The sequence below is a fragment of the Symphalangus syndactylus genome, chromosome 5 (assembly GCF_028878055.3).
Source record: "Symphalangus syndactylus isolate Jambi chromosome 5, NHGRI_mSymSyn1-v2.1_pri, whole genome shotgun sequence".
NCBI classification, from domain to species: Eukaryota; Metazoa; Chordata; class Mammalia; order Primates; family Hylobatidae; genus Symphalangus; species Symphalangus syndactylus.
The window spans coordinates 77,150,757-77,164,667 of NC_072427.2; the positions used below are offsets into that span (position 1 = coordinate 77,150,757).

General features: G+C 40.7%; 1 pseudogene; it reads right to left on the reverse strand.

Moving 5' to 3' along the window:
• Positions 1-448: 448 nt before the first annotated feature.
• LOC134736747 (cell division cycle protein 27 homolog) overlaps positions 449-13,911 on the reverse strand; it is a 31,595-nt pseudogene continuing 18,132 nt past the window's right edge.

Genomic DNA, 13,911 nt, shown 5'->3' on the forward strand with positions numbered 1-13,911 from the left:
TTACACTAATCAGTCAGGGATAGTGCGAGATGCTGCCCAGCATATACAGGACAAGGCTTCTGAGATCAGACAACGCATCTCAGATTCTTGTTCCTTCTCCTGGGACACTCTAAAAATGCCTCTTTTAGCTTGGGTCTTACTGTTTCTCGGACCCCTCTTAGGCATAGCAGCCTTGTGTATTCTCCTCCCTTGCCTAATAAAGTTCATACAACAACGAATCTCCTCCTTATCTAACCAGACTTTTAATCAGCTTCTCATTAGGCACTACCAACTCCTAGCAATCGAGGAAGACTACCAGGACTCCCGTACCTATGGCCTCCACCTCCAGGACCTGTAATTTCTTAGATTTCCTCGAGGCCCTCCAAGAAGATACGTGGCTCATAGCAGATCCTTCCCTGCCATACGGATGGCTCGCATCCATAGATGACCTCTACTTACAAGGGACATTTTAGACTTCATACCCCGGGAAGTGTTCACCTTCAGCGCCATCTTCTTTGGCCTCCTGCTGTTGCTCTGCCCCTACAGTCCTCCAATATCCCTTCCTCATGATGCCCCCGTTCAGCAGGAAGTAGCCAGATGAAGAGCGACACCCACCTCCCCACTTCTTAAAAAACAAAAAAGGGAGGAATGTTAGGTAACAAGAGCACCCTAATGGCGCTGGTTCTGGGTTCTTCTTCCTCCCCAACACAGGCCCGCCAAAAGGAGCCAATCAGAGGTCACGCCTTCCCACCTCAGCCTAGACCCAGCCCCTCAGCCAACCAGCGACCCCCACATAATGTCCCTAGGCATAAAAGACGGGGGCTGCAGAGCCCTGGCTCTCTTTCTTCTTCCGCCTCGGCTCTCCCTCGGACTCCTCCAATAAAGATCTCTTGACTGCAACCGGTGTGGCATGGTCTGAGTCTGAGCCTACAGAGTCACTCTTTCACTGGGTTCAAGCAATGCTCCTGCATCAGCCTCCCGAGTAGCTGGGATTGCAGGCATGCGCCACCATGTCTGGCTGATTTTGTATTGTTAGTAGAGACGGGGCTTCTCCATGTTGGTCAGGCTGGTCTCGAACTCCCGATCTCAGGTGATCCGCCCTCTCCGCCTCCCAAAGTGCTGGGATGGCAGGGGTGAGCCACTGCGCCTGGCCTTCATTTTTACATGTTTTTCCACAGACAGGGTCTCATCATTTTATTGCAACCCTCCTGATTCTGCATCTCCAAGTGCTGGCCTGACGGACGTGAGCCACTGCGCCTGGACTCTGGGGAATGATTCAGGACCATGACCTCTGTACTAATTCTTTCTTTCTCTTTCTCTCTTTCTTTCTTTCTTTCTTTCTTTCTTTCTTTCTTTCTTTCTTTCTTTCTTCTTCTCTTTCTTTCTTTCTCTCCCTTCCTTCCTTTCTTTCTTTCTTTCTTTTTTTTATTGATGAATGTTTTTATTATTGACTAATTGATTGATTTTGAGATGGAGTCTCGCTCTGGGCGAGGCGAGGTGAGGCGAGGCACATCGCTTTGGGAGCCGCAGCACCGCCTTCTAAAGCCCCATTCAAATGCACAGAGCCCTATTCCCTTCCTGGAGTTGGAGCTGATGCCTTCCATTGCCTTGGGCTTCTTTCCATTCAGAAGAATTTACAGGCACAACCCCACCAAAAGGCTGGCTGCGGCTGAGGATTAGGGGGTGTGGTGGGGCTGGACACTCGGTCCCATATTGTTGCAAGCTCAGCCAAGACATCCCCCGACCCCCATCGCTTGCTCACCCTTTGAGATCCCCTGCCTCCACCGTCTTGGAGGCTCACCTCTTACTTTAATTTCTGTCTTTCTTCCTTTCTTGCGTTTGAGGAGGGGCACAGGAATGAGGGTGTGTGTGGGGAGCGGGTGCGGGGTGGGGACGGAGGGGAGCGTCCTAAGGGTCGATTTACTATCATGCCTCTTTCACTGCCACCACGGAAGATGAAAGCAACAATCAGCTAAATACCACGTGTTCTCATCTAGAAGTGGGAACTTATAGAAGAAAGTTCTGCGTGGGCAGAACGAGGGGGACGAGAGACGCGGGAGCCTACTTGAGGGAGGAGGGGTGGAAGGACAGACAGCTTCAGGAAAAAAAAAAACACAAAAAAAACATGAAAACTCTAGAGTACTGCGCTGAGTATCCGGGTGATGAAATCATCTGCACACTGAACCACCCCCGTCAGAAGATTACCTATGTAACAATCTTGCACATGTATGCTTGAACAAGAAATGAAAGTTAGTGGAGAAAGAGAGAGAGAGAGGGAGAGAAGGAAAGAGACAGAGAAAGAGAGATAGAGAGAAGTAAAATGAAACACCACCTCCTTGACCTGAGTCAGGGTTTCCGGCTTTTTGGGGCAACATTCAGCGATGATGCAGTATTTGGGCCTGTTCTTTTCTTCTTTTCTTTTCTTTTTTTTGGACTGAGTCTCTTTTGTTCTGTCACCCAGCCTGCGGTGCAGTGGCACTCTCTGGGCTCACTGAAACCTCTGCTTCCCGGGTTCCAGTGATTCTTCTTCGGTAGCTGGGAACCAGCTGTTTTCTCCTGTTATTAACTAGTGCTTTTCTGAATCTCTCCAAGTGCAGTGAGAGCCGGTTGATATTTACTATACTTCATAACATCTTATTTTCTAGAAATCTGTAAGCGAATGCTGCTGCTGCTCTTGCTGCTGCTTCTGCTCTTGTTGCTGTTTTTGTTTTTGTTTTCAAAGCACACCCGGCCACCGTTTACGGGATCAAAAGCATTATAAAATATGTGTAATTATTTCCTGAGCATGCCCTTCCTCCTCCTCTCTCTGTCTCTCTGTCTGTCTCTGTCTCTCTCTTTCTCTTTCTTCTCTCTCTCTGTCTCTGCCTGTCTATTTCTCTCTCTTTCTGCCTGTCGCTCTCACTGTGTCTGTCTTCTGTCTTACTCCCTTTCTCTGCTTGTCTGTCTGTCTCTCTCTCTCCCTGTCTGTCTGTTTCTCTCTGTCTCTGTCTCTCTCTCCTTCTGTTTCTCTCTGTCCACCTCTGTCTTTCTCTGTCTGTCTCTTTCTTTCTCTCTGCCTCTGTCTCTCTCTCTCTGCCTGTCTCTCTCACTGGCTCTGTCTTCTGTCTGACTCTCTTACTCTGCCTGCCCATCTCTCTCTCTGTCTCTCTCTTTCTGTCTCTTTCTCTTTGTCGCTCTCTGTCCACCTCTGTCTTTGTCTGTCTCTCTCTTTCTTTCTCTCTGTCTCTGTCTCTCTCTCTCTTCCTGTCTCTCTCACTGTGTCTGTCTTCTGTCTGACTCTTTCTCTGCCTGCCCATCTCTCTCTCTGTCTCTCTCTCTGTCTCTCTGTCTCTTTCTCTTTGTCTCTCTCTGTTCATCTCTGTCTTTCTCTGTCTGTCTCTTTGTCTGTCTGTATCTCTCTTTCTTTATCTGTCTCACTGTCTCTTTCTCTCTCTGTCTTTCTCACTGTGTCTGTCTTCTGTCTTATTCTCTTTCTCTGACTGTCTGTCTCTCTGTCAGTTCTCTCTCTCTCTCCCTGTCTGTTTTTTTCTCTATCTGTCTCTTTGCCTGTCTGCTTCTCTGTCTCTCTCTCTCTGTGTCTGTCTTCTGTCTTACAGTCTTTCTCTGCCTGTCTGTCTGTCTCTCTCTCTCCTTGTCTGTTTCTCTCTCTCTGTCTCTGTCTGTCTCTCTCTCTTTCTGTTTCTCTCTGTCTCCCTCTGTTTCTGTCTTTCTCTCTCTGTCTCTTTCTCTCTGTCTGTCTCTCTCTTTCTTTCTCTCTGTCTCTCTCTCTCTGTGTGTTTGTGTCTGCTTTCTGTTTTACTCTCTCTGCCTGTCTGTCTGTCTCTCTCTCTGTCTCTCTCTCTCTCTTTCTGTATCTGTCTCTTTCTGTTTCTCTCTGTCTCTGTCCATCACTGTCTTTGTCTGTGTCTTTATCTGTCTATCTCTCTCTCTCTCTTTCTGTCTTTCTCTTTGTGTATCTTTGTGTCTCTCTGTCTGTCTCTCTCTGTCTCTGTCTCTGTCTCTCTCTCTCTCTTGCTTGCTAGCTTTCTGGCTCTCGCTATCTCCTGCCCTCTCTTTCTTTGCAAAATAAGTTCAAGTACATCTAATCTAATCCATTACCACGGCCTGAATTCTTAGCTTTAGACATCCCAGATTTGATCTCCCTACAGAATGCTGTACAGAACTGGCGAGTTGATTTCTGGACTTGGATACCTCATAGACACTACGCATTAATAAAGTTCCAACCCTAAAATCTGGGGTTGCATCTCCCTAGACTGTCTCAAAAAATCATGCCTCTGTTCACCTAGGATGCTGGGAGGGTTTTCTCAATGTGCATCTGCCCGTGTCCTAAATGACCTGTGACCCAGCCCTGTTGGTTCTGTCTCAAATATCTATCTGCAAACACTTCTTTCCATTTCCACAACTACCCACGGCCCCATGTGGAACCACTGGCTCTTTGAAAAAATCCCATAAGTGGCTTTGGCTTTTCAGCTAGGAGGCCTAAGCCTGCTGAGAACTTTCCTGCCCAGGATTCTGTGTGAACAAAAGTGACTGCTGGGAGCTGGGATCCTCTTGGGACCATGCTTACTAGCTAGCGCTGGATGAGCCTCTGGAAGGACTCACGGGACTCTGCAAAGCTGACCTGTCCCACGGAGGTCAAATGGATACCTCTGCATTGGCCCGAGGCCTCCAACTTACATCACCGTCACCAACCATCACCCTTAGCATCCTTGTGAGCCTGCCCAAGGCCCCAACTCCGGGGAGACTCTTGGGAGCCCAGCCTTCATGCTCTGTCCCCCCCCGACCAGAGTGCAGTGGCGTGATCTCAGCTCACTGCATCTTCTGCCTCCCGGGTTCGAGCCATTCTCCTGCGTCAGTGCCACCACGCCTGGATCGTTTTTTAATTTTTAGTAGACACGAGTTTTCACCCTGTTTCATTGGTTTTCACTGGAGATTCTAGATTCTAGCCACCCCTCATTCTGTGCCACATAATGACTTCTTTTTTTTTTAAGAGCACAATATATCTGCTTTGAGTGGCTTTATATATCGTTATAATTGTGTTATAGATGACGAAAAGGTATTAAACACGGTGCTAATGATAGTAAAAGTGAAAACAAAAGAAAGGCTATCTATTTTGTAGTTAGAATACAGTTGCTCAGTATTTAGAGTTACCTAAATACGTCAGCATTTAAACTCCTCCTAGGAAAAGCTTACCAATCTGAATAATCCTCCTTTAAACACAATTTTTGATACGGTTAAGTATTTTAAGGATGTGCTCCCTGCAAAATAGCTGAACAGACAATACACTTTAAAAAAAAAAACACAAGGATCAACAAGACTTGGGAAAAAAATCTAAAACAATACAAGTCTTATGAAGAACTGAGTTCTTAAAATATTACGGAGAACATAGCCATCAGAAGAGAAGGCAGTATTGGCAAGTTGATTGTTACATTGGTCAGCAAAAGCTAGCATTATCTTTTTGGCCATCTTTCAGGCACTGCAACTACTACTGCAAAATGAGATATAATCCATTAAACAACACATTCACAAATCAAAAAAATGTTTTAGTAATATAATGTTTCAGATTTAGAAGCAAATCAAGTGATAAAACTCAACTGCTATAATAATTAACCATAAAGATAACTGTATCTGACAAAAAAGCTTCCACAGAGTTATGACTTCAGAATTATACTTTCTCTTGATATTTATTTTATTTTATTTTTTTCTTGAGACAGCATCTCTCTCTCTGTCACCCAGGCTGGAGTGCAATGGCGTAATCTTGGCTCACTGCAACCTCCACCTCCTGGGTTCAAGTGATTCTCCTGCCTCAGCCTCCCAAGTATCTGGGACTACAGGTGCCCGACACCATGCCCAGCTAATTTTTATAATTTTCATAAAGGTGGGGTTTCACCATGTTGGCCAGAATAGTCTCGATCTCTTGACCTTGTGATCCGCCCACCTCGGCCTCACAAAGGGCTTGGATGACAGGCATGTGCCACCATGCCTGGCCTTCTCTTGATATTTAAACTTTTAAGTCGGTCCAGAAAAATACAGTAAATGTCAACAGTAAGTACGGTGTTGAGGCAGAAGTAGGAACAAACTTTGTCATGTGTTATTCAGTTGATAACAATATGACCTGGGTAGTAACTTCTTATATGTCTGTTTATACACAAGTACAAAAAAGTAAAACAGAGATACCGCTAAATAAAAGGATAGACTAAGTTCTTAATAGTAACGCAATAAACTGGAACACTGTCAAAAAGCAGGAACTAGTGAAATTTTTCAGTGTTTTTTTCTATTATCCAATAAGTGAATTATGCTATTCCTTTCCAATTTCCCAAGCACTTTTTGTCCCAATCACCATTTCTGTGTTCAAAGAAAAAGTAACAAATCAAGTAACAAAACTAAACAAATAAACAAAAGACAACTACAGTATCTGCAAAAGTTTAGTAGAACACTGAAACTGTTGAGTATAAGGATCTGGTATTCTATTATCATGAGTTAACTTAAAAGTGTGTTAAAGACATACATTTCATAAGAAAACATGTTAGTTTGAAGTTACTGACCAGTATGTACCATCCCTATTAGTAACCAAATTCATGACAATAAAGAGCTATCTAAAAAGAAAAATTAGTGACTACGAGCACCATCAACAAGACTTTGTCTTTACACTTCACTACCACTTTCCATGGATTATGATGTCCAGGATTGACTCTTATAGCATTTCAAAAACAAGCTAATGCTTTGTCCAATACTTCAGTTAAGACAAACTCATGCTCTAATAGAGTATAGGCATAAGCATAATTTGAATCCACTTGGATAGCTCTCTGGAAGAATTTAATTGCAATATCGTGTTCCCGTTGCAGACTGAAACAGTTCCCTGCAGCACACCAGGCCTCTGGTGAATTTTTATCCATGTATCTTAAGTCTTTTGACAGATCTGAAAGAGCAACATCTTTTTGAAGATGCCAAAATGTTGTAGAGTATTTCTCCATGGCTTCGATTCTTTAATTCTCAATCCTTCTAACCTCTGAGAATAATCTTTCAGCTTGCATGTACTCTGAAAGTTCAAAATAGGCCTTTCCAATTTGGCACAGTACCCAACCAGTATTGTAGTGGTCAGAAGGTAGATGGCTCAAAATATTGATAGCTTGTTTGCAGTGGTAAGAACACAAAGGTAAATAACCTTTCCCCCTTTCATGAAGAACGCTCAACAAGCCTTCTGCTGCTGCTTTTTGTAGATTAGAAGCTGGAATCTGAGGTGTGATTGTGGATATTTTCTCTTCTGAAATGATGGAAGGGTCCAATTTTGTAATTTCCAGGCTATCATTTATGTTAGGTTGAGTTATTCCTCCTTTATTGGTTTTACTTTTGTTTTTCTGTTTGGGATTTTACGTGGAAAGTTCCTTTTTATTTTTTCCTATTCTCCTTGATTGTGGAAATGTCACTAGTCAAGAGTGGTGAACTTCTTTGATGCAGTGCATTTGGGGGAGATGCCACAGTGGGGCTCTATACCTGAGGTGTTGTACATATTTATGGACCAGAACTTTCTGTTTGTGCAAGAATTGGAGTTACCTCTCGGCTATTTCCACTCTGTGAGAAGACAGACTTTGCTCCCGTTTGGCCAATTCTGGCAACAGACTTATTTGAAGGGGCTCTGGTAGATGGCACATCAATTACAGAAGGTGTATTAGTGTAGTTTTGTAAATAGGATCCATCTCCAGGACTTGGGGTTTCTAATGGCAAAATCCCAAAACTTGGGGTTAATGAACTAAGAGTTGCTGGTCCCCCTAATAATAAACTTTGACCAGTTTTTGGCTTATTTTGAACATGTTTAGATAATATAGAAGTTCCTGTTCTAAGTGGCACAGTATCAGGTGAAATTACATCTGAATCAATAGACACTGGGGAATCTGTATTCAAGGAGTACTTTGAATTGGAAGATTCTAAATTCAATCTGTTTAATTCATTTGTGTCCTGGGGTGTTTCTGTAAGAACGGCCTCAGCCTGTCTGTGACACAAACTATGCTTAGGTACTTGTGCAAGATTTGGGCAGACAGTTGCTAAAGTTCTGTAAAGATGTGAATTTAAATGTTTGGTCAGGATCTGGCTTTTAACCTATTTCACATAATGATTCAAAGGGATACCAGAGGAAAAGCTTTAAACTAAGGCTCTTTTGTTAACACTCTGATCCTTTGGCAAGCTGATTTGTCTTGCGATATACATGTCCCAATAATGGAAAGGGAAATCAAGCTGAATCACCAAACTCAGTAACATATGAGTAACAATACCATCATGGCTTTTCTGCCTATTAAACACTCCACCTGATAAGATTCGTTCCCCTTCTGCAAGCTTGCTGAGATCAACACAACATTTTGCAAGCAGGTATTTGCATTGCGGTTTTTTGTGGAATCAGCAAAGTGATAATTGTGAACACCTTGAGGCTTATGGTGAGAAAGGAAATATCTTCACATAAAAACTAGACAGAAGATTTCAGATAATCTTCTTTGTGGTGTGTATATTCATCTCACTGAGTTAAGCCATTGCTCTGATTGAGCAATTTTTAAACAGCCTTTGGAAGAATCTTCGAAGGGACATTTTTTCACGCTTTGAGGCCCATTGTGAAAAAGGAAATATGTTCAAAAAAAATTAGACAGAGGATTTCAGAGAAACTTCTTTGTGACGTGTGCATTCATCTCACACATTTGAAGCTTCTTTTGAAACCGCAGTTTGAAAATTGTCTTTTTGTAAAATCTACAAAGGGATATATGCAGGTGATTTGAGGCCTATGGTGAAAAGGAAATACTTTCACTGAAAGAGTACATAGATGATTTCTGATATTTCCTTTTCCACCAAAGGCCTCAAAGCACTCAAAATGTCCGCTTGCAGATTCTACAAAAAGTGTTTCAAAGCTGCTTAATTAAAAGAAAAGTTCATCTCTGGGAGAAGAATGCACACATCACAAAGAAATTTCTCAGAATGCTTCTGTCTAGTTTTCATGTGAAGATACTTCCTTTTCCACCATGGGCGTAAAAGCTCTCCAAATATCCACTTGCAGATTTGACAAACAGAGTGTTTCAAAACTGCTCAATCAAAAGAAAGGTTCAACTCTGTGAGACGAATGCACTCATCACAAATATGTTTCTCTGAATCCATTTGTCTAGTATTTATGTGAAAATATTTCCTTTTCCAACATAGGCCACAAAGTGCTCCAAATATCCACTTGCTGATTCTACAAAAAGAGTGTTTCAAAACTACTCAATCTAAAGAAAGTTTCAACTTTGAGAGATTAATGCCCACATCACAAAGAGGCTTCTCAGAATTCTCCTTTCTAGTTTTTATGTGAAGATATTTCCTTTTCCACCATAGGCCTCAAAGAGCACAAAATGCCCACTTGCAGAAACTACAAAAACAGTGTTTCAAAACTGTTCAATCAAAAGAAATATTCAACTCTGTGAGATGAAAGCACACATCACAAAGAAGTTTCTCAGAATGCTTCTGTCAAGTTTTAATGTGAACATATTTCCTTTTCCACCATAGACCTCAAAATGCTCCAAATATCCACTTGCAGATTCTTCAAAAAGAGTATTTACACACTGCTCAATCAGAAGAAACTTTCAACTCTGTGAGATGAATGCACATATCACAAAGGAGTTTCTCAGAATTTTTCTGTCTATTTTTTTATGTGAAGATATTTCTTTTCCCACCATAGGCCTCAAAACGCTCCAAATGTCCACTCACAGATTCTACAAAAGGGATGTTTCAAAACTGCTCAATCAAAAGAAAGTTTTAACTCCGTGAGATGAATGTACACATCACAAAGTGGTTTCTCAGAATGCTTCTGTCTAGAATTTATGTGAAGATATTTTCTTTTCCACCATAGGCCGCAAAATGCACCAATTATCCACTTGCATATTCTAAAAAAAGAGTGTTTGAAAACTGCTCAATCAAAAGAAACATTCAGCTCTGTGAGATAAATGCAAACATCACAAAGAAGTTTCCCAGAATTCTTCTGTACAGTTTTTATGTGAAGATATTTCCTTTTCCACCATAGTCCTCAAAGCGCTCCAAATATCCACTTACCAATTCTAAAAAAAGAGTGCTTCAAAACTGCTCAATCAAAAGAAATGTTCAACTCTGTGAGATAAGTGCACGCATCACAAGTAGTTTCTCAGAATTCTTCTCTATAGTTTTTATGTGAAGATATTTCATTTTCCACCATAGGCCTCAAAGCGCTCCAAGTGTCCACTTGCAGATTCTACAAAAAGAGTATTTCAAAACTGCTCAATGAAAAGAAAGATTCAACTCTGGGTGACGAATGCATGCATCACAAAGTAGTTTCTCAAAATGCTTCTGTCTAGTTTTTATGTGAAAATATTTCCTTTTCCACCATAGGCCTAAAAGCACTCCAAATGTCCATGTGTAGATATTTCAAAAAGAATGTTTCCAAACTGCTCAATCAAAAGAAATGTTCAGCTCTGTGAGATGAATGCACACATCACAAAGAAGTTTCTCAGAATTTTTCTGTCTAGTTATTATGGGAAGATATTTCCTATTCCACCATAGGCCTCACAGCACCTCAAATGTCCCCTTTCAGATTCTACAAAAGAAGACTTTCAAAACTGCTCAATCAAAAGAAAGTTTTAACTATGGGATATGAATGCACACATCACAAAGTAGTTTCTCAAATTGCTTCGGTCTGTATTTTACTTGAAGATATTTCCTTTTCTACCATAGGCCACAAAGCGCTCCAAATGTCCACTTGCATATCCTTAAAAAAGAATGTTTCAAAGCTGCTCAATCAAAAGAAGGGTTGAACTCGGTGAGATAAATGCACCCATCACAAAGAAGTTTCTCAGAATTCTTCTGTCTAGTTTTTATGTGAAGATATTTCATTTTCCCCCATAAAGTAGTTTCTCAGAATTCTTCTGTCTAGTTTTTATGTGAAGATACTACTTTTTCCATCATAGGCTTCAAAGCGCTCCAAATGTCCCCATGCAGATTATACAAAAAGAGAGTTTCAAAGCTCCTCAATCAAAACAATGGTTTAGCTCCATGATGTGTATGCACACATCACAAAGAATTTTCTCAGATTGCTTCTGTCTAGATTTTATGTGAAGATATTTCCTTTTCTAACATAGGCCACAAAGTGCTCCAAATGTCCACTTGCAGATTACAAAAAAAAGAGTATTTCAAATCTGCTCATTCAAAAGAAAGTTTGAACTCTGTGAGATAAGTGCACACATCACAAAGAAGTTTCTCAGAAGGCTTCTGTCGAGTTTTTACGTGAGGAAATTTCCTTTTCCACCATAGGTCTCAAAGCTCGGCAAATGTGCACTTGCAGATTCTACAAAAAGAGTGTTTCAAAACTGCTCAATTAAAAGAAATGTTCAACTCTGTGAGATGAATGCACTCATTCCAAAGAGGTTTCTCAGAATGCTTCTGTCTAGTTTTTATATGAAGATATTTCCTTTTCCACCATAGGCCAAAAAGCACTCCAAATGTGCACTTGCAGATTCTACAAAAAAAGTGTTTCCAAACTGTTCGGTCAAAAGAAATGTTCAACTCTGTGATATGAATGCACGCATCACAAAGAAGTTTCTCAGAATCTTTCTGTCTAGTTTTCATGTGAAGATATTTACTTTTCCACCATAGGCCTCAGACCGCTCCAAATGTCCACTTGCAGATTCTGCAAAAAGCTTCAAAACTTCTCAATCAAAAGAAAAGTTTAAGTCTGTGAGATGGATGCACACATCACACAAAAGTTTCTCAGATTGCTTCTGTCTAGATTTTATATGAAGATATTTCCTTTTCTACCATAAGCTGCAAAACACTCCAAATGTCCACTAGCAGATACTAAAAAAAGAGTGTTTCAAAACTGCCCAATCAAAAGAAAGATTCAACTGTGTGAGATAAGTGTACACATCACAAAGAAGTTTCTCAGAATTCTTCTATCTAGTTTTTTTGTGAAGATATTTCATTTTCCACCATACGCCTCAAAGTGTTCCAAATGTCCACTTTCAGATTCTACAAAACAGAGTTTCAAAACTGCTCAATAAAAACAAAGGTTCAACTCTGGGTGATGAATTTACACATTGCAAAGAAGTTTCTCAGAATGCTTCTGTCTAGTTTTTAAGTGAAGTTATTTCCATTTCCATCACAGGCCCCAAAGCTCTTCAAATGTCCTCTTGCAGATTCTACAAAAAGTGTGTTTTAAAAGTGCTCAAACAAAAGAAAGATTCAACTCTGTGAGATGAATGCACTCATCACAAAAAGTTTCTCAGAATGCTTCTGTCTAGTTTTTATGTGAAGATATTTCCTTTTCTACCATAGGCCACTAAGTGGTCCATATGTTCACCTGCAGATTCTACAAAAAGAGTGTTTCCAAACTGCTCAATGAAAAGAAAGGTTCAAATCTGTGAGAAGTATGCACTCATCACAAAGAAGTTTCTCAGAATTCTTCTGTCTAGTTTTTATGTGAAGATATTTCATTTTCCACCATAGGCCTCAAAGAGCCCCAAATGTCCAATTGCAGATTCTACAAAAAGAGTGTTTCAAAGCTGCTCAATGAAAAGAAAGGATAACCTCTGGGAGATGAATGCACACATCACAAAGAAGTTCCTCAGAGTGCTTCTGTCTAGTTTTTATGTGAAGATATTTCCCTTTCCACCATGGGCATTAAAGCTCTCTAAATGTCCACTTGCAGATTCCACAAACAGAGTGTTTCAAAACTGCTCAATCAGAAGAAAGGTTCAACTCTGTGAGAAGAATGCACTCATCACAAGTTTCTCAGAGTGCTTCTGTCTAGTGTTTATGTGAAGATATTTCCTTTTCCACCATAGGCCTCAAAGTGCTCCAAATATTCACTTGCAGATTCTACAAAAAGAATGTTTCAAAACTACTTAATCAAAAGAAACTTTCAACTCTGAGAGATGAATGCCCACATCACAGAGAAGTTTCTCAGAATTATCCTGTCTAGTTTTATGTGAAGATATTTCCTTTTCCACCATAAGCCTCAAAGAGCTCCAAATGCCCACTTGCAGATTCAACAAAAAGTGTTCAAAAACTGCTCAATCAAAACAAATGTTCAACTCTGTGAGATAAATGCACGCATCACAGAGAGGTTTCTCAGAATGCTTCTGTCAAATTTTAATGTGAACATATTTCCTTTTCCACCATAGGCCTCAAAGAGCTCCAAATGCCACTTGCAGATTCTACAAAAAGAGAATTTACAAACTGCTCCATCAAAAGATATGTTCAACTCTGGGAGATGAATGCACACATCACAAAGTAGTTTCTCAGAATGCTTCTGTCGAATTTTTATGTGAGGATATTTCCTTTTCCACCATAGGCCTCAAAGCTATGCAAATGTGCACTTGCAGATTCTACAAAAAGAGTGTTTCAGAACTGCTCAATCAAAAGAAAGGTTCAAGTCTGTGAGATAAATGTGCACATCAAAAAGAAGTTTCTTAGAATTCCTCTGTCTAGTTTTTATGTGAAGATATTTCATTTTCCACCACAGGCCACAAAGCACTCCAAATGACCACTTGCAGATTCTACAATAGAGAGTTACAAATCTGCTCAATGAAAAGAAACATTCAACTCTGGGAGATGAATGCACTTATCCCAAAGAGGTTTCTCAGAATGCTTCTGTCTAGTTTTTATATGAAGATATTTCATATATCTTCCACCACAGGCCAAAAAGTGCTCCAAATGTCTACTTGCAGATTCTACAAAAAGAGTGTTTCCAAACTGTTCAGTCAAAAGAAATGTTCAACTCTGTGAGATGAACGCACAGATCACAAAGTAGTTTCTCAGGATGCTTCTGTCTAGTTCTTATGTGAAGATATTTACTTTTCTACCGTAGACCGTATAGCACTCCAAATGTCCAGATGCAGATTCTAGAAAAAGTGTTTCAAAACTGCTCGATCAAAATAAAGTTTCAGCTGTGTG